Source organism: Myodes glareolus, chromosome 17 (assembly GCF_982192425.1).
Source record: "Myodes glareolus chromosome 17, mMyoGla1.1, whole genome shotgun sequence".
Lineage (NCBI taxonomy): Eukaryota > Metazoa > Chordata > Mammalia > Rodentia > Cricetidae > Myodes > Myodes glareolus.
The window spans coordinates 51,608,282-51,627,906 of record NC_142042.1 but is presented as its reverse complement, the minus strand read 5'-3'; the positions used below and the strand labels follow the sequence as shown (position 1 = coordinate 51,627,906).

At 45.4% G+C, this 19,625-nt stretch overlaps 1 protein-coding gene and 1 long non-coding RNA gene across 7 annotated transcripts in view; one reads left to right on the top strand and one right to left on the bottom strand.

The window, feature by feature from the left end:
- Tmigd3 (transmembrane and immunoglobulin domain containing 3) overlaps positions 1 to 19,625 on the top strand; it is a 67,296-nt gene that overhangs the window by 16,582 nt on the left and 31,089 nt on the right. The gene's annotated exons all lie outside the window — the stretch shown is intronic.
- Positions 196 to 18,288, bottom strand: LOC125405686 (uncharacterized). 2 transcript variants are annotated; one of them, XR_015735347.1, is made up of 3 exons: positions 15,795 to 18,288; positions 5,494 to 12,209; positions 196 to 1,455 (listed from the first exon to the last, which is right to left on the bottom strand). It is a non-coding gene; the product is annotated as an uncharacterized LOC125405686 (long non-coding RNA). The 2 variants fall into 2 exon arrangements; XR_014997644.2 differs by having other exon boundaries at positions 12,113 to 12,209; positions 15,795 to 18,252.

Here is a 19,625-nt window from a genome sequence, read left to right as displayed (position 1 = left end):
GGACACTAGGGCATGCATGCATGTACGAGTGCATACACACACATACACACGCATGTACACATGCACACATAAACACAATGAGGAAAGAAATGTGATAAAAATTTGAAAGGAGGTGGTCTGAGCCTGGAGGATGAGAAGGGCTGGTAGGTGTCTTAGTTGCTTTTCTGTTGCTCTACTGAAACACCATGGCCAAGGTTGTTTGTAAGGGTTTATTTGGACATACAGTTCTAGAGGAATAAGGACCTCCTTCCGGCCATCACGGTGGAGAAGCAGGGCAGCAGGCATGGCAGCAGGAACAGGAAGCTGAGAGTGCTCATCTTGAGCTGTTAGCATGAAACGGAGAAAAAGAGAGAGCGAACTGGAAATGGTGGGCGTTTAAACTCTCTAGGCTGCCTGCAGTGACTAACGTCCTCCAACAAGGCCACACCTCCCCAAACATCCTCACCACCATCCCCCCAAGGACAAAGTGATCTAATATGTGAGCATACGTGGGGCGTTCTCATTTGAACTGCCACAGAGGGGAAGTGAAGGGACTGTGTCTGGCCTGTAGAGGAAGAAAACTGTTGAGAGACTGACGAATACTAAGAGAGAGCCCACGGGCCCTACTGATGTTCCGAAAAGGGGTGTAGCCTAGTTCACTTTCTCCTGCTCTGATAAGACACTGATCAAAACCAACTTAGGGATAAAGGGGTTGATTTCATCTTAAAATTTCCAGCCCGCAATCCATCGCTGTGGGGAGCCATGGCAGGAACTCAGGGCAAGAACCTGGGGGCAGGAATGGAAGCAGAGGCCCTGGAGGAAGGCTGGGTAAGCAGTGCTTCCCACACTTGTTCAGCTTGCTTTCTTATACAACCAAGGCCACCTGCCCAAGGGTGGCACCACCCACAATGATCTGGGCCCTCCCACATCCATCATGAATCAAGAAAGTGCCTTATAGACATGTCCACAGGACAATCTGATGCAGGCAATTCCTCACTTGTAATTCTCTATTCCTAGCTATGTTGAGTTTTGTGTCAAGTTGGCAAAAACAAGCCACAGGGGTCGAACTGAAACACGACTTCACTTTAAGAATTCCAATCCTAGTGGAAAAAAAAAACCTCTCATACTACTGAGAGGTATGAGCCTGTGGACTCAAAGATGAAGACGAAGATGCGGATTCAAAGACAAAAAGATTAAGCAGTCACTGTCAACTGCGTAGGGTAAAAATGTCCTCCTTTTCCCGAGCCCAGAACGTGACACGCCCACTGAACAGCAAATGTTAATAAAGCCAACACGGAGTAAGCAGCGAGGGTAGGGGTTGGGCATATCTCATGGGTTCTTCTCCAAGTGCTTCTTTGGCCTCAGTTTCCTCATCTGAAAGATGCCGGAGCTGACATGTGACTGGCTAAGATCACTCTAGTGTTAGTAATCCGGAATTCAGTTCCTTTGCTGACTGACCCCAAGCATGTCATTCTCCTAAAAGTAAACAAATAAACAGATAAACACGTTTTAAAAGCAACCCCTCCCCGCCAGGTCTCGCTCTTGCCCCAGCGTGAGCAGAGGAGACAGATGCACGCAGCACAAACTCTGAAGGACTCCAGCGCTGACAAGCTGTGTCTCCCTGGCGAAGAAGAGGATCCCATGGCCATAAATGGAAGTGGCGTTTGGAGTGCTGTTTTTGCCAGGTCTCCTGGACTTAAATGGAACTAAATGCTCTTGCAAAGATGGAGAGGAGAGTGAAGGAGAGGAGGGGGTTATCCGGGCATGGGAGTTGGCTGCTAGCCCTTGCACTGGAGGTCCAAGTTCAAATATGCTTGCAGGCAAGCCTCCGTTAAGTTTTCTGCCCTCATACAATGAAGCCGTTGTACGGCCAGAGGCTGGAGCAGGCAGCTGGATTCCCAACAGCCAGTACCTTTTGGACTCCGTTTTGATTCTCCCTCTGTTGGAGACATACCTCACAGGACACACAGACCTCTGGTACGGGCACACTGTAAGCTCTAGGAAGCAGGGGCGCTGGGGGGGGGGGGGTGTTGCTCCTGCGCGGCAGTGTCAGCTCTGTTAGCACACTGCTTCGGAAAGTGAAGATGCTCAGTAGACCAAGGAGCCGTCGGACACTTTATCCCTCTTTTAAACATCTGCCCTGCCCCCAACAACCATTTTAGGTGACTGAATTCCTGGACCGCTTGTGTCCTTTCGCTATGTTATTTTAATTTTGTAAGCTCCCCGCACAGGAATGATTTGACTAGATGCCCATCTGATTTGCAAAGTCCAAAGGGATTTCTGTGCCCACTGCTTACGGATTTAATCAGATGGTTCTTGAAATGGCCCTGACCCTTTCATTGGGGACAATTTCTAAAGCGATAAATATTCTCCCCCACTAAACTTCTGGGTATTTATATTCTCTCTCCCTTACTGTATCTCTCTGTCTCTGTCTTTTTCTCTTCTCTCTCTCTCTCTCTCTCTCTCTCTCTCTCTGTGTGTGTGTGTGTGTGTGTGTGTGTGTGTGTGTGTGAGAGAGAGAGAGAGAGAGAGAGAGAGAGAGAGAGAGATTTCTCTTAAATTCTCTCTAAAAAGAGTAACTCTTGCAGGGGAAGGTTGGTAGATGTATTTAGCTACAGTGATAATTAAATGAGCATTTATTTGGCTCTGACTCTGCCAGGTGTTATTAAAAGTACTTAATGAATTGAATTTGTATAACCCTCCATGTGACTCTATAAGTGTTATTATCTCTATCACCTTAAATATGGAGAAACAAGCATAGAAGGATTGAAGTAATGAAGTTGATAGATCATTGAACCAGGTTCCCAAATCTGCTACTTACAGCCAAATGCCGGACTGATTTCCAGTGAATGGGATGTTCCCTAATTTTCATGCCTCTTGAGTTCAGACTAGCCATGAATATACTTCTGAATACAGCTCTTAAGTGTTTGTTGACTTTGTTTTCTGATTTCCAGCTTAAGAAGGAATAATGGGAAAATAAACAGGGTAGGGAGTAAGGGATAATCATGTCATTGAGAACATACACAGGACCATATGTGTACTGAGGTAAAGACTTTTATTTATTCATCTAGAGACAGCGTGTGTGTGTGTGTGTGTGTGTGTGTGTGTGTGTGTGTGCATGTTCGTGCATGTCCGCATGCATATGTGTGCATGGGGGCCAGAAGTCAACCTCAGGTGCCATCTGACTTGTTTTCTCTTTTCTATTGAGACTGAGTCTCTCAGTGGACTGGAATTCACCTCGCCAAGTTGACTGGGTTGGATTCACCCCAAAGATTCACTTTTCTCTGCTTCTTCAGTACCAGGATCTCAAGCAAATGCACACAACTAACCTTTACTTTTTCCCTTTCTTTTTTTCCCCCAAGCACAGTTCTGGGCTAACACTTTACAGACTTAACTAACCTGGTAGCCTCTTTTTTTGTTGTTGTTGTTTCTTTGAGATAGGTTCTCACATAGCTCAGGCTGGCCTGGAACTTGCTATGTAGCTGAGACTTCCCTTGAACTCCTGATGTTCTTGTCGCAGGAGCTGGGATTACCAGCATTCACCATCATGCCAAGATCTGCCTCTTAGTTTTGTATTCACATCATTGCGGAGCTCCCAGAGGCTTTCTCGGCAGGTTAAACATAGCCCTTCCCCGAGGGATCAGTTTTTCCTACTTCAGGTCATGGGAAGGGGCAAGAAGAAGACTTCCTTTTCGAGGGCCTGCCAGGAAGCCATGTTTGGAAAGGATCACATAAAAATTGATCAATAAGAACATTTGACAGCTTACCAGGTCTCTGTGACTGGCAGGGTGCACTCAGAAGTTTAGTGTATAGGAGGAGACCAGCTCTGTCCCTTACGAACATAGAACTGAGAGAACAGATAGCCAAGACCCCAAGATCACCCTCTCTGGCCACAGTCTGTGATATGATGTCATTTATCCCTTCTGCTCTCTTTTAAAAGTTGTTTTAGATTTATTTGTTCTTATTGTATGTATATGAGTGCTTTGCCTGCACATATGTACGTGCACCGCATGCAGCGCCCGCAGAGGTCAGTTTAGGGTATCAGATCCCCTGGAACTAGAGTTACAGATGGTGATGAACTTCCAGGTGGGTGATGGAAATTGAACCCAAATCCTCTGAAGAGTAGCAAGTGCTCTTAACCACTGAGCCATCTCTCCAGCCCACCTACTCCCTTGTGGAACAACTTGCATGCTATGGTCCCATTTGTGCAACAAAGATAAAAAATACATAAATAACAATAAAATGCATAATAATTATACCTACAGTGTACTTATCATATACCAGACATTATTCTAACTCATTGACCCTCCAAAGAACTCTGTGGTGCCAATGATAGCTCAGTGGATAAAAGTGCTTTCCCATGCCGGGCAGTGGTGGTGCATGCCTTTAATCCCAGCACTCAGGAGGCAGAGGCAGGTGGATCTCTGTAAATTCAAGGCCAGCCTGATCTACAGAGCAAGTTCCACAACAGGCTCCAAAGCTGCACAGAGAAATCCTGTCTTGAAAAACAAACAAACAAAATACTTGCCCCCTAGCCTGATGATCTGAGTTTTAGTCCTGTGTTCCCCATTGTGGAAAGTGAGAATGGATTTTTCAAGTTTTCCACAGGTGGCATGTTCATTCACACACACACACACACACACACACACACACACACACACACACACACACACACAGAGAGAGAGAGAGAGAGAGAGAGAGAGAGAGAGAGTTTTCTTAAAATGTGATTTATAAAAAAGGAACTCTATGAAGTAGATATTACTATTATACCAATCTTATATAAATAAATGGATGTATAGAAACGTTTCCACTTCTGTAAATTTCTTAACTAGTAAATGGCAAGGTCAGAATTCAGTCTCTGGTGTCCCGGTTCTCAAGTGTCTACTATTAACCAACAGGCTAACCTATAAACGGTGTGTATGTATAAACAAAATTGAGATAGACATACAACAAACTTACAACTATTATTGACTAAGAGGTATGAAAATGGGTGGGATGTAGGAAAGGGACATTTTCTTTTTACAGTACATACTTTTTTTTCCTTTCTTTTGGCAGTGCTGGAGATAGCAACCAGGGCTTCATGAAGGAAATTATTCTGAAATTAGATCGCAACTTATTTACAACTTTGTACCTCCATTAGGGGAAGCAGACAGCTGTGGAGTCAGTGGTACCTTAGGCAAAGAAAGAAAACCCCTGGGATCCGTTTCTAGGTAGCAAGAATGAGAACTGGGTCAGGGTGATAAGTAGGAGGAAAAGCAGGATGTGAAGAGAGGGAGGAAGGACCGAGGAGCTGACAGGACAGCCACGAAGAGAAGGGCTTGACAGACACTGGAGGTAGATATTTAACACAGTCAACTTTAAGGACCCACACTTCAATATGAATTCTTGAGATCTGTGTATGGTATTCACAGAAATAAAATATTTGGCCCATTTATTAAGTTTATCAGGAATTATAATTCTCTAGATGGGGTGGGGAGGGTGGTCAGAGGGCCCTCTGGAGAATTCTAGTCTTACCGGGTTTGGCTCCACTCTGAGGTCAAGTGTCCTTCTGGAAGGCAGGTTGAGCTTGCTTCTGCTGACGAGTATGGATGAATATGACCTCCCACAGCCACAGAAGCCTGCCAGGGTCACACATCAGCTGTCGGGACACTTGTTTGTCCTCCTAAACAGGTTTCTTGACTTGGTCCATGGCAGCAGATCCCAGTAGCTCTTAGGCCTGGTCTGCTCTCAAGCTCAACCACCTTCACCCTTTAACCAGGCTGAGGGTTAAAGGGCCCTTGGTACACACAGTGCCAGGCAATGCTCAGCCTTCAATGGGGAGCCAAAGCAGTCTTCACCCTGCTTTCCAGAGCTTGGGCAGAGGCCACTGTCATGGGAAAGACTGAGTCTTCAGGGAAAGGTAGACCTGAAAAGGGTATCAGCTGGCCTATGATAACTGTCCTCACAATATCCAGACAACTGTGGGTTTTCTAGCACATAAACTAGACTGGGGGGTTTTCTAGGTTCGGACGGACTTCATTTCAGGATACTGCATGTCCTCATTTGACAAGTGAAGAGCTTGTCACCTTTGTCACCATTTCTTCCTCGAGTAACTGTCAGAATAGTGATAATAGCTATGTTTCCTGAGTGACTGTGATGAGCCAAGACTCCTATAAAATATTCTTCACAACAAAATGCTGTATTATTTTAAAAAACGAAGAAACGGAGACTCAGAGATGCCGAGAGTCCCACTCTGTGTCAGAGGTGGAATTTGAATTCAGGTCTATTCAGCTCCAAATCTCATAATAGTTTACAGTGTGCTCCCTGGGTGGTCCATTCAAACAGGAATAGGGATGGCTTTTTAGTCAAGCAATCACGAACAGGTGAGCAAACTGTAGTACAAACAGTTGTATCTTCAGGGCATAATGTCCGTCCTTCTGCATCTTACCCGCTACCAATGCCACTTGTACATGTGTCTTAGAAGTGACACTCACTCAGCTACTAAGTGCCATGAGATCCTAGAGACGACTCAGAGCCTCAACATTCCTTACTTATGTCTAGACTATAACTCATGCTAGTTTTTTTCCGGAGGTCTGTGAGGAATGCCAGGCTGGTATTCTTCTTCTCTCTTTTCCATGCCAAGCCAGATGGCCCTCTGAGCTCCTCCCTGCCTGGGCACTGCTGTCCATCAAGTTGATTGGCACCTGAGACTTGCTTCTCTGCTGATGGTATCTGCTCCTAGTAAAACTGATCCGTGCATTTGTAAGGGCTAGACTTGATTTCTCCTGGCCTTGAGTACAGGGTCTTAATTATTTAAGCCACTTAAACTCAAGTCTAATCTTTATATAAGCTACCGAGTCCCCAGGAGGTACAAGTTAGGACGGTTCTGAGAAAGGGTGGTATTCGTACCTGGTTGAGCCTTTGTATAGGTGGAAATGCATTACTTGTGGATGTATGTCACAGACGGTACTGTTTATAATACACATCCCAACATACAAAGAATATATTTGAGATTTTTACTTCTGACTAAGATGGAGTAAGAGAGGCCAAGTTTACCTTCCAAATAATAAACCGGACAAAATATGTAAAACGACAATATTCTGATGCTAGTCTATTTTTATTTTTTAATTTTTTTAATTATTGATCTTTATGGAGCTATACATTTTTCTCTGTTCCTCCCCCCTTCTCTTCAACCCTCTCCCATGGTCCCCATGCTCCCAATTTACTCAGGAGATCTTATCTTTTTCTGTTTCCCATGTAGATTAATTCCAGGTATGTCTCTCTTAGGGTCCTCATTGTTGTCTAGGTTCTCTGGGACTGATACTAATCTTATCAGGCTGTACTGGAAGGTGCTTCCTAAGGAAGAGAAATCAGATAAGTGAGCCCAACAGTTAGCCAACTTACTCTTGTACTTCTCATTGTAGTACAGGGAGGAGAAAGCCAGGTAGGGTGGTTGAGGACACAGACCTGGGAGCTGAGGGAGACTGAGGGCAAAACAAAGCTCTGAAAATGACAGTGGTGTCCCAAGGGAAAGCTCTGGGGATCAGAAAGTCTCTCTGAAGTCTTTAGCTCAGTGCCTGTCAGCTCACATGAGTGAGGAAAGCAGCTGAAGTTGAGTGAGGAAAGCTGAACCCAGAAAGGACAGAGCCAAGAACTTTGCAGTTAGTGGGGTTTGGGTGAGAGTGAAGGATATTATAACTTTAAGTCATGGGACAGAATTATTCCTAGACAAAAGATAGTTGTGATCTCCCCTAATACTGCAAGCCTGGGAAGGAGGGACTTATTACCATGTCACTTGGCTGTGCTCCAGAACAATGCTCAAATGTATTTACGACACTACAAAACTGTCTAACATTAACAAGGCAAAGTCCTCCAGACCTGACATCCAATCCAAAACTTAGCTGTCATGGAGGGAGACATGAGCATGACTCCCAGTGGCGATCAAAGCAGAGACCAACCAGATGGAACACTTCCGATAGAGTTAGTAAAGAAGGCTTGTGTGGTTTTGTTTTTGATTTAGACAAGGTCTCCTATAATCTAGACTAACTTGAAGTCACAACCCTGCCATGTCCCCTCAAGTGTTGGAAAATATTGCAGGTGTGTGCCCCATTCCTGGTGACAGTTTTCCAAATGGTGGTTCTAACGTACCCTACCTGCTAAGGAAAGCAAAGATCGAGCAGTAAAGAACAGACAGGGAAGGCAGTCAGAAACCAAGCTGAGTGTGTTGAGATACACATGGAATCTTAGAGTTTGGGACGCTGAGGCAGAAGGATTGCCTCAAAGTGGATGCAGCCTGGGCTACATAGTTTCTCTTCCTGTTGCTGTGATCAAACTCTCTTAACAAAAATAACTTAAGGAAGAAAGGGTTTATTCTGGCCCAGAGGGTGCAGTTCATCTTGGCAGCGAAGCCCAGGCTTCTTGGCTGATCCAAGAGATCTACAATCAGAGAGCAATGAGCGCATGCGCTGCTGTTCAGCGCCCTTTCTCTGCTGACACGGTCCAGGATTCAAGCCAAGGAATGGTGCCGCCCATAGGGGCGTGTTTTCCCAACCCAATTAACATAATCGGGGGTTACCTTCCTAACCTACTTCAGTTAACTTAATCAAGATAAACCCCCACAGTCATGCCCAGAGCAGGAAAGACCTCGCGAAACCCGGAGATCATGTGTACATTCTCTGGGGGATAGTTTAAGTAGCCCGTGGGAGTGGTCTTGACCTTCCCTGGGGAGGAGTTTTATTCCAGGAGCTGGGGTGAAGCCCCCAGGCAAACAATCCAGATTCTTTGTATAAAGGGTGTTAGGGAGCTGGGGTGATACCTTCGACCAAACAGTCTAAGGCATGGAGATCAACTGGTGAGGGCCTCCCTGCTTACAAGATCCCTGGATAGGAAGAGGAAGAGAAAAGAGCTTGGGAGTGAGAGAAGGAAGAATGTGGAACCCTTTTATTAGGAACCCACCTATAATCCTGGCCCTAATCCACGCATGAGGTTGCCCTCACGACCAGCCCTTACATTCTCATTTCTCAACACCACTGTGCATGAACCATAGGGAACACATCCAAAGCATAGCAAAATCCAACAACAAAGTCATTCAAAAGTGACTTTTCCAGGGGCTGGGGAGATATCTCGGTTGATAAAGAGCCTGCTTGTGTAAGCATGAGGACCTGAGTTTGGATTCCCAGAATTTGTGTGCAAAAGCAGGCGTGGTAGCCTGCCTCTGTAATCCCAGCACTAGGGAGGCAGAGAAAAGAGGGTTCCTGGGCCTTCCTGATCAGCTGGTCTAGCTAAATTGGTAAACTTCAAGTTCAAGTGAGAAACCCTGTCTGGAAAAAAAAGAATAGAGAGCCAGCAAGAAAGCTCCCTGGGTAAAGGCACTTGCTGTGCAAACCTGGCAACCTGAGTTAGATTCCTAGGACTCATGTAGAAAGGTAGGAAAGAACCTCTGGCCACCACATGCATGCGGATGCATGAATACAAACACACGTCATGTACACACATATAAAAATAATAAAAAATAAGGTGAAAAGTGATTGAGCAAGACATCCACCAGTTACTTCTGACACATTAACACACACATATAGACACACATATTATTAAAAACATTTCCCATTTGCATGCTAATAGAAGGAATTGATTGATAACCACACATGAAGCCATGTTAAATCTGTTAGAAATTGGCTTGTTGGTTGAGCACGTGTGTAATATATACAAGCCTGAGTTTGATCATCACAAAAGGAAAAAAAATCTTAAGAAATCTTAAAGGAATATCTACATGTAGTTGAGAATAATGGAAAATCTACATATATAAAAGAGAATAATGACCACTGGCATTGTCAATATATAGTAAATATGAACATTATTTATTGTTGAAAAATTCAAACTACCTCATAGTGAGAAACAAAAGTATCAATAATGTATGAGTTTATAACACAAGCAAGTAAAATTATGGCAATTAGGCAAAGACCAGAAATTACAAAGACCAAAATGTATATAGACTATTTTAAGAAGGCTATTACACTAGATGTGAAATGGTATAATGTTGAGAGTAGCCTGTATACTATAAATGTTTTACTATAAAACTGCAGGACAAAGAATTATTGCTAATCATCTAATGAGTGGAATCAAGTAAAAACTACTAAATAAAGTCATTAATGATAATTATAAGGCCAAGGCCAAGATATCTCTCTCCTTTTCAGCATTGTACTGGAAATCTCAGTATAGGAAGACAAGAAAAGGAAATAAAAATAAAGATTGGAAAAGAACTAAAGTTGTGTTGCAGATTATGTGACTGTTGATATGGAATAATCTTCTCAAATCAAACCAAACCAAACTCTGGAATTAATAAATGATTGTAGCAAAGATGCAGGATACAAGGTCCATATCATAAAAGTAAATCACTCCTGTATGCTAATGTCAAGTAATTGGATTTTGGAAATAGAAACACATTATCATTTATATTAGCATGCTCAGTGATGAGTACTTATATATTAACAGCATATGACTAATATCTGTGTGCTGCAGGGGCTTGTGGTGCAGGCCATTGATCCGAGCAGTTGAGAGGCAGGCCTCGGAGTGTGAGGTCACCCTTGTCTACACGGAGAGTTCAAAGTTCCAGGGCAGGTAGGGATAGATAAGGTCCTGACTCAAAAAAACAAACAAACAACAATAAAAAAAATCTATATGAGAACTATAAAACACAGATGAAAAGAATAAAAGAAAAAAGGTTGGGGTGAATTGAGGCTCAGCTGTGAACACTTCCCTAAGAAGTGAAAGTCCTGGGTTCCTTCCTGAGAATTGAGAAGGGGAAATGGGGGGGGGGTGGGGACAACATGGGGGGACAATAAGCTAAAACAAAAAACAAAACCAATCAAAAATTAAAGAACTGGAAACATATTCTATGTTCCTGAAAAGAAAGGACTCAATACTATCAAGACCTCCATTCTTCATAGTTTGATCTATAGATTAAATCCAATTTCAAATGAAAACCTACCAATTATTTTGTAGATGATAACAAACAAAGAGATGAATGTCACCTAGTTATAGAGGCCAACACAATAGGAAAAGAATGAAGTCACAGGACTGGCACATTCAGCTTCAAGACTTACTACAATGCTGCTGTAATCAAGAATGTAGGGCAGCTGCAATAATACAAATAATACACACCTTTAATTCCAGCCACAGGAGGCAGAGGCAGATGGATACAGATTTGTGAGTTCAAGGCTAACCTGTTCTACGTAGTGAGTCCCAAACCAGAACTACAAAATGAGAACCCAACTCTCTCTCTTGTCTCTCTGCCTCTCTGCCTCTCTGTCTCTTTGCCTCTCTCTCTCTCTCTCTCTCTCTCTCTCTCTCTCTCTCTCTCTCTCTCACACACACACACACACACGAAAAAGAATGTAAAATGTTGGTAATGCCACATTTACATAATTAAACAGAGCCCTAGAATTAACACACATAAATATAGATCATGGTTTTTTGACAAAGGAACAAAAGCAATACAGTGAAGATTGTCTTTTCAGGGCCGGGGAGGATGTGATTCAGATGGTAGGGCTGGCTAAGGATGCATACAATCCAGAGTTCAGTCCCCAGCACCACAGAAAGCAGGGCGACACACCAGCATCCCAGCGCTTGGGAAGTGGAGGAGGAGGTTCAGAAACTCAAGGTTATCCTTAGCTACATAGCAAGTTTAAGACAGCCTGTGCTGCGTTGAGACTCTAAATTTTAAAGTGTATTTCAATAAATGGTAATAAGAAATTGTACATTCCTATACCAGACCCCCCCAAAAAAAACAAATATAGAAATTGCTTTCTTACTAAAAGTCAGATCAAGGTAATTACAAGTTGAAATGTAAAACGCAAGACTATAAGACTCCTGGTTGATAGATAACATGAGCAAATCTAGATGACCAATGGATTTGACAGTGATGGTTTCATTACCTACAGCTTCAAAGACACGATTCATGAAGAGATCACTGATAAACAAGGCTTAACTAAGGTGAAAACTTTCTGCTCTATAAATTGCAATGGAAATAAAAAACTTAGACGGGGGGGGGAGAGGGACGCCTTTGCAAAGATGTGTATCTACTCTCTGTTCCATTGCTGTGAAGAGACACTGTGACCAAGGCAACTCTTATAAGAGAAAGCATCTAATTGCTTACAGTTTCAGAGGTTTAGTTCGTTATCATCATGGCAGGAAATATGGCAGCAGACAGACAGACATCGTGCTGGAGAAGTAGTTGCAAGTTAAATCCTGATCTGCAGAGGGAGGGAGGGGGAGAGAGAGAGAGAGAGAGAGAGAGAGAGAGAGAGAGAGAGAGAGAGAGAGATTGATCGATCCTGGGTTTGGCATGCGGGTTTTGAAACCTTGAAGCTTCTACACCCCCGTAACAGTGACTCACTTCCTCCAACAAGGCCATACCTCCTAATCCTGTCACTCTCTGATCACTAAGCATTCTGGTATACGAGCCTATTGGGGAATTCTTATTCAAACCAGCACAACATAGCTGATAAAGTTCTACTATTTAGAACATACAAAGAGCTCTTAAAATTAAATAATAGGAGAACTAACAACCCTATAGCAAGTGGACCAGAGCTCTACAAAAGAGATACAAAAGATAGCAAATCAGCAGGTAAGAAACGATGCACCTCCTATGCCATCAGAGGATCGCAGACTAACACAGGACAACATCACGCAGCTGTTGGAATGATCAGGACCAAAAGCCTGCGAGGATACGGAGGGAAAACTGACCAAAAAATACGTGTGTCCTCACCAAGCCCCACTCTCCTTATGGCCTCCAGAGAAATCCACTCACGCAAATTAATTGAATGCATCTCAGGATTATAAACCGATCTTTGGAGTTTATTCAAATGTGTCCGAAAACTTGAGTCCACAAATGTAGCTGTAATGGAGCTAAAGCTTAAAAGCAACCAGAATGTCCTTCGGGAGCTGACTAGATGAATGCCCCATGTGGACCAGCTGCCAGCGGGACTGAAAAGGAATCAGCTACAAAGCAATGGAAGTACACGGGGAAGGCGTAAGTGCACAGGACTCGGTGAGAGCCAGTCTGGAAGGCCACAGACTGACTTCAGCTACGTGGCACTCTAGAGATGGCAAGATGGCAGAAATAGTAAAGTGATCAATGGTTTCTGTGAATTGAGGGTGGAAAGGGGCTTAATATGTGGGACATGGAGATGTTTTTAGGGCTGTGAAATTATCCTGTGTGCTAACATAATGGAGGATGTATGCAATTATGCCTCTGTCAAAACCCTTCAGTAAAACACCCAGAAGGCAGCTTAATGCAATGCTTATGAACCTTGGGGAACGGTGCTGTCCCCAGCAACATTGCATGGTTGAGAAGCTTGTGACGGGAACTGGATGTGGAAGGGTCAGGAGGTCACTGTGCACCCTCTGTACAATCCATTCAGTTTTCCTGTGAGGTTGAAATTGCCTTAAGGAATGAAGAATTTAGAAGAAACTAACAGCGATCAAGATGCTGTGGTACTGGTGTGAGGACGGACAAATAGTCTGGCGGAACTGCACACAGAACACACACAGAAACGACTCCACACTCGCAGCTCACCGATTTTTACGAACAGTGCCAAAGCACCTGAGTGGGCAGAGGGCAATCTTTCCAACCAACAGCACAGCATGCAGTAAGGCGAAGCTCAACCCTGACCTCGCAGCAGCTACAAAAACTAACTTGAAGTGGATGTAGGTATGAGCGTATGGTTAAGACCATGGAAGTTCTAGGAGAAAACACAGGGGAAAGCTTTGTGGTTTTGGCTTTGGCAAAGATTTCTTAAATATTAAGTAAGCAGCAATTGTAGAAGAGAAAGGAAATGCCCACAGTGAAGTCTGCTTTTTTTTCCCCAAAGGCACACTATAAAGAAAAGAGTTAGCCACAGGCCGAGGAAAAATATTTGCCAATCTCGTATTTATCTGACAGGGATACATATCTAAAATATGTAAAAAGCAACTCCACTAAAAACTTGAATAATCCTGGGTTTATGTTGTGCAAGGTATTTTTCTATACCTATTTTCATTCTTCTTTGCCCAATCAAGTGGTTATTAAACACAAAATGCAAAAGGAATTTCCCCTCGCCACATGGGCACAAATTGAAAGGGAAGGGGGTAAGTGTACATGATTTGTTTGTAAAATATTCTTTTATAGAATATTGTTAATTTGTGGTTTTCTTTTTTTAAAAAAAAATAAGTGGGTTGTTAGTTTTCATTTTCCTTTTTTAAACAATTTTTTGAGAATTTTACATGCACATACAACGTATTTTTAGACCATTCATCCCTCACTCCTTTCCCCAATTCCTTCAAGAAACCTTTACCCTTGCACACTGTGCACAGTTGCTAAAGGTGGCCAAGGTCTTCAGATTTTAGACGCCTACTCTTGGCTGCTGTTTCTCCTGAAACAACTTAGTGGTTTCCTAGAGAATTTACTTTCATTTGTGAGAAACCTAGGCTCATGGGATAGCCTCATTCCGCCACGACCTAGTGCTCCTGCAACTTGGTAATTACGTGCCTAGTGGTCCCTCCAATTACACATCTCTCTGGGTCACAAGCAGTGGTGTAATTTGCACATTAAGTCTGAATTAGCTCGGGCATGGTGGCACATGCCTGTAGTCCTAGAATTTGGCGAGCCAAGGCAGAAGGACTGGGCTGTAAGGCGGAGCCTCATCTAGATTCTTTCTCTGCCAAAAGTCCATTTCACGTCCAATTTTCATACACAGTCTGGAACCTAAGGGGATGAAACTGGGCAAAAGTTAGAGCCATGGCTCCAGTTTGGCTTTTTTTTTTTTTTTAATTCTAAACAGCGCCTGAAGATGTCAAAGTTAAGAATGGTCATTGTTTCCCAAAACCTTTATAGAAATCCTAGAAAACACCAGCAGGATAGATGGAAGCTCAGGCCAGATTTTTGTGGCACACCCAAAGGACTCAAGATTGAAAATGACAGCTGAAATTCCGAGGCTTGGCAGGACGGCCTCACTCACAGTTCAAAGCTGATTTCTCTCTCAATAGCTTATACTTAGATCATGCTCTGGTGAGTAGTCGCCAGAGCTTGTGAATTTGGACCGTGCTGGGGGAGGGAGATCATGGTGTATTGATACCACTGGTTTTGGGGAAACACATGACAGTACCATGTTTGAGTTTCCTTTATTTAGGAACCGAAAGGGTGGTTCCAGAGTAAACATTTAGACCTTGGCTCAGACTCAGCTTAGGGCAGCCTTTGTGATCTTGGGAAGCAGTCTAACCTCTGTAAAGTTCAGACTTTGTGTTCAGAACAGCACTTCCCAAACAGTAGTGATTCTGCACCCCACCCTGAAACATTTGGCAATATCTGAGGACATTCTGATGGGGAACAGGGACTGCTGTTGGTATTTTTGGGTAGAAGCCACAGGCGATGGTAACATCCAGCAACCCAGTAATGCACCGTAGACATCTTACCCTCACAAAACAAGAATTACTTAGTCCAAACTGGCAGTGGAGTGGAAACCAAATAATCTTAAAAGACTTAGGTGCTTTAAGAGTCTGACACAAGATGGGTTGGTGCCAAACCAACTGTAACTGTCAGCAGCAAATGATCAGTTTAGTGCGGTTTGACGAAACAAACAACTTCTGAAAAAGTCAGGGCTGCCTCCCCTTCTGGATAGAGTTCAAAAAATTCTCTGCTCGGGGGTACCCAGCCCATTTCATTCCACTATAGCACAGTCCCAGCCAAGAGGTTTAAAGTGGGGGCTCTGAGGCCTGACTCTACCGTTGAGTACACATGTCGTGGGAAAACCATTCGGCTCAGCCCACTTGTCTATAAAATAGCAATCATGATAACCCACCACATCGGGCGTACATCAAGGCTTGCACAGGACCAGTCTTCACAGCATCGCAAGCGTTCAACTGATGCTTGCTCTTCTTGCAGGGAAGCTGTTAGGGAGAATGTTCTGAGGGATTTTCTTTAACCTTTATTTGCAGTGGAGCGTGTGTGGGCCTGCGTGTGCAGAACACCTGTGTGGAGGTCAGAGGTCAATCTGCAGGAGTCAGGAGTCAGTTCTCTCCTTCCACCATGTGGATTCTGGGGACAAAACTCCAGTTGTCAGGTTTGACTATGAGTGCAGTTGCCTGCTGAGCCCACTTGTCAGCTCAGAAGAGCAGTTATTTTAATAAGGAACTCGTTTGTATTTAATACCGCGTATGAAGGGTACACAATCCAAGCAAACAAGGAACCCACAGAGCCGTAGAAAGCATCAGAGGACCTGGTGGCCAGGAGCTGGGGGATCATAAACGTCACCTCCATGACTTTCCTCACACCTCTTTGAAGTGGCTTTTATGAGCCACTTTTTGGGTCTCGTTTGGCAGTTATGAAAATGGGCTCACAACAGTCAGTCACTCCCTTAAGATCACACAGCTGCAGCAGGGCAGAGCTGGGCTTCTGGATCCCCAGTGTGACTCCAGGTTGTCGTGGGCTGACGTGCAGCAGTGCTCAATGCAGGGCAAATTCCCAGAACACAAAACATGAACAAGTTAGGAGGTGTCTACGTTGAGGTAAAAGAAGACTGTGAAAAGTCCAGTGTCTGCGTCTTTGCTGGGGCAGGCAGCCTGGGTATGCGGTGCTGAGAGCAGGAGGCTGCTGGCAGGAGTCCTCTCTGCTTTACTCCAATGGCAGCTGCTGGTTCAGGGCAAACCACCCTGCAGTGCCAGGCAGCACACATGGAGCACGGTCTTAGTGGTGGCAGGCCTGCTGGCTGGAGACAAGAATATTGGTTCCTAAGTTTCTCGGGGTTATTTCCAACCTCAAGGAAAGATCTTCTCGAAGGTTCTGGTGACACTTCCTAGCGAGTGTTTTGTGTGCTGAGACAGGGCCACAAACACCTGGATGACCTAGACTGGAGAACTAGAGAGCTACGGTGGCCTTCCTCCAAACAGCTCTCTTTAGTGGAGTGGGAAATGGAGCCAGGAATAGCCTGGAGTCCCGAGGGTCCAGCCGTGAAGAGGCTGTGCTGGGAGCCCTTGGAATTGTGCAGTAGGTGATGATATCTGCGTCTCTGGTGTAGTGCAGGGCCCCTTTGCCTCTCCTGGTGTCAGACAAATGCTTGAGTTACCTTTTTCCCTGTTTCAATGAGATCCCAGACAGAAGAACTTAGAAGAAATAACAGTTCTGACTCGTGGCCTCAGAAGGGTTTCGGGCCACTGTGGCAGGGAGGCTGAGGCAGCAGTGATGCTCTTTCTCCAGACGCAGAGGCGGTGTAGAACCTGGGACAGGTATGACCTTCAAAAGTCCAGACACACTGATACATCTACTGAAGTTGAACAGTCTTCTCCCGTTCCCCAAGCCTTGAAATGAACATAGCTGGGAAAACGGAGATTAAAATGTGAGCTCGTGGTGGGTAGTTCACATTCAAACCATAGCCGGAGGAGTCACACACTGTCCACAGTAGGACAGCGTCTGGGTCCATCTCCCAGCTGCTTGCTCATCCTCCCACCGGATGGGTCACAAAGTAACAGAGCTGGAAACCAATCGTCTCTGGATGCATGGGCCCCACACATCCAGCAGAGAAGCCGGGGAGCAGCAGAACGGGCTACGGGGCCTCTGTGTCAATGTGACCCATACACTCTCTGAAAGGCTCTGCTCTACCCTGGTGGAAAAAAATGCATTGAAAGTTCACTAACCTGGTGTTAAATATAGGAGAGGAAACAGATGCTGGCCGGGCGGAAGTATCTGAGGAGAGCAGAGGCTCAGGCAGTGGCTTGCCCAGGCTGATAAGGAGGTGGGGGCTGGAAGTCCAACCCTTCTGATTGGCTGTGGGAGCCTTTCTGACATTACCGTGGGCCATATCGCCCTCAGAACTTGGCTTCTCTGCAAACTCCTCCTTATGATCGACACGAGAGGGTTATTTTTAAACTGATCTTTGTGACTTCCTTTTGGCGTGTGTCCTCTGCTTCCTTGGTCGACCAATTCTGGCCCAGCCTGCCAGTCTGTAGGAGGTGAGGACTGTCTCTGTATGGGCAACGGCAAAGGCTGAGGAGGGTGCCGACCCTGGCAGGCTGAATACAAATCCACTGGGCTCGCGACAGGCCAGTGTGGAAGAGTCCCAGCTTTTCAGGCCTAGATCTTTAGTCCCAGAGTAGAGAGGTAGCCAGAGCACTCACTGAGGAATCCTGAGACCCAGTTTGCAGTGCCCAGATAAATAGAAGAACGCCTCAGTATTAACTGAGCTCTCCTTTCTGGGGCCAGGCTGGGCTACCCTCTGTGGGCTGTGAGGGCACCTGTCCCTCTAGTGCCACTGAGTTCCAGGGGAGTATGTCTGGTCAGGTGCACCACCAGCACCCTCAAACTGTGTGGTTGAATCAGAGCAATGGTCCCGTGACTCCCACCGCCATTCACGACGCGCAAAGGCGAGGAGCTGAGATCACCTTGGCTCCTGCGGGGCTGCCCCAGGGTCAACCACTACCCAGGAGACCTCAGAGTTGTTGACAGCTTGCTCAAGTCCTCAGGGCATAGTGGAGACCCTGAAGTGTGGTAGGCACCCAATGGCTGCCAGCAATTCTGCATCTTGGCCTCTGGTACAAGGAATGGCTACCTCCCAGCAGGGCCCTTCTCCTTAGCGTTCTCTTGGGACCAATATGGTCCCCAGCTCCTATCAGAGATCACGGAGCCCCACCCTCTTCTGATTTCAAAGATCTCTCTCTGGCTCATTATACATGCAGGGGATAGTTTAGAAATTAGTACTTTCTTGCCAAGGCCCAAGGGAACGCAGCTCAGTTCCAGCAGGTGGCAGTCCCGGTTTGAGTAGCCCCTGTGAACTAAGGCAGAGCAAGATGATCTGTGTCCCTCCAGAGCAACCCTCTGGGTGATACTTGGAAAACTCCTTCCAGGAGAGAGTCTGTATTGAGAAATAGTTTGCCCCCGGTAGCCGCAGAACTGGCTCTGTGTTGTCTTTCTGTTGAGTCCAGGCTTCTGACGCTCAACCTCAGGTACTGTAGAACTGAAGAAACTCCAGCTCTCAAAGCTGTTGTTGGAGCAAACGATCTGCTGTGGGTAGACAGGCCCAGTGGTCAGAGATGTGAGAGCCTCAGCTTCGCTGCCTCTAGCAGCTGCTAGCCAAGCCACCACGGGCAAGCTCCTTTACTTGGTGCGATGTCAGTTTGCTCAACTGTGAAAACCGATGTCATGAAGGGAACGATAGGCTCCGTGGACCCAGCATCAGGGAAAAGCTAGCAACAGAGATTTAAAGCATGGTAAACATGCTCCGTGTCAGGCTCAGAGAGCCGGGAGTTAGCACAGTCCTGAAAAGGGCTGTCCTCAGTCTCGGCTTTAGGGGAGGCCAGACTGACTGACAGCAACGTTAGGAAAGGTGATATGGTACTGTGTGTGTGTTCAGGAACACGTATCCCTCCTACCTGTGCCCTCGCAGACTCGCACAGTGCAGACTGCTTGTCTCTCCCTGCACCTGCGCCCTCTGGCTCCTCTGTGAAATGAGAGCCATTTCAGGTTTGCTGCCTCTCACACCGAAATGGCACTTAGGAGAGGGGCTGCACAGCTCCCTTGATCTGGTCAGGACACGGCAAGGAGTTCCTCTGCCGTAAGTGAAAGGAGAGGAGGGTTGTGAGGCAAACCTTAAAAATAACGTTTATTAATTTTTTGAGAATTATACACACACATATATACA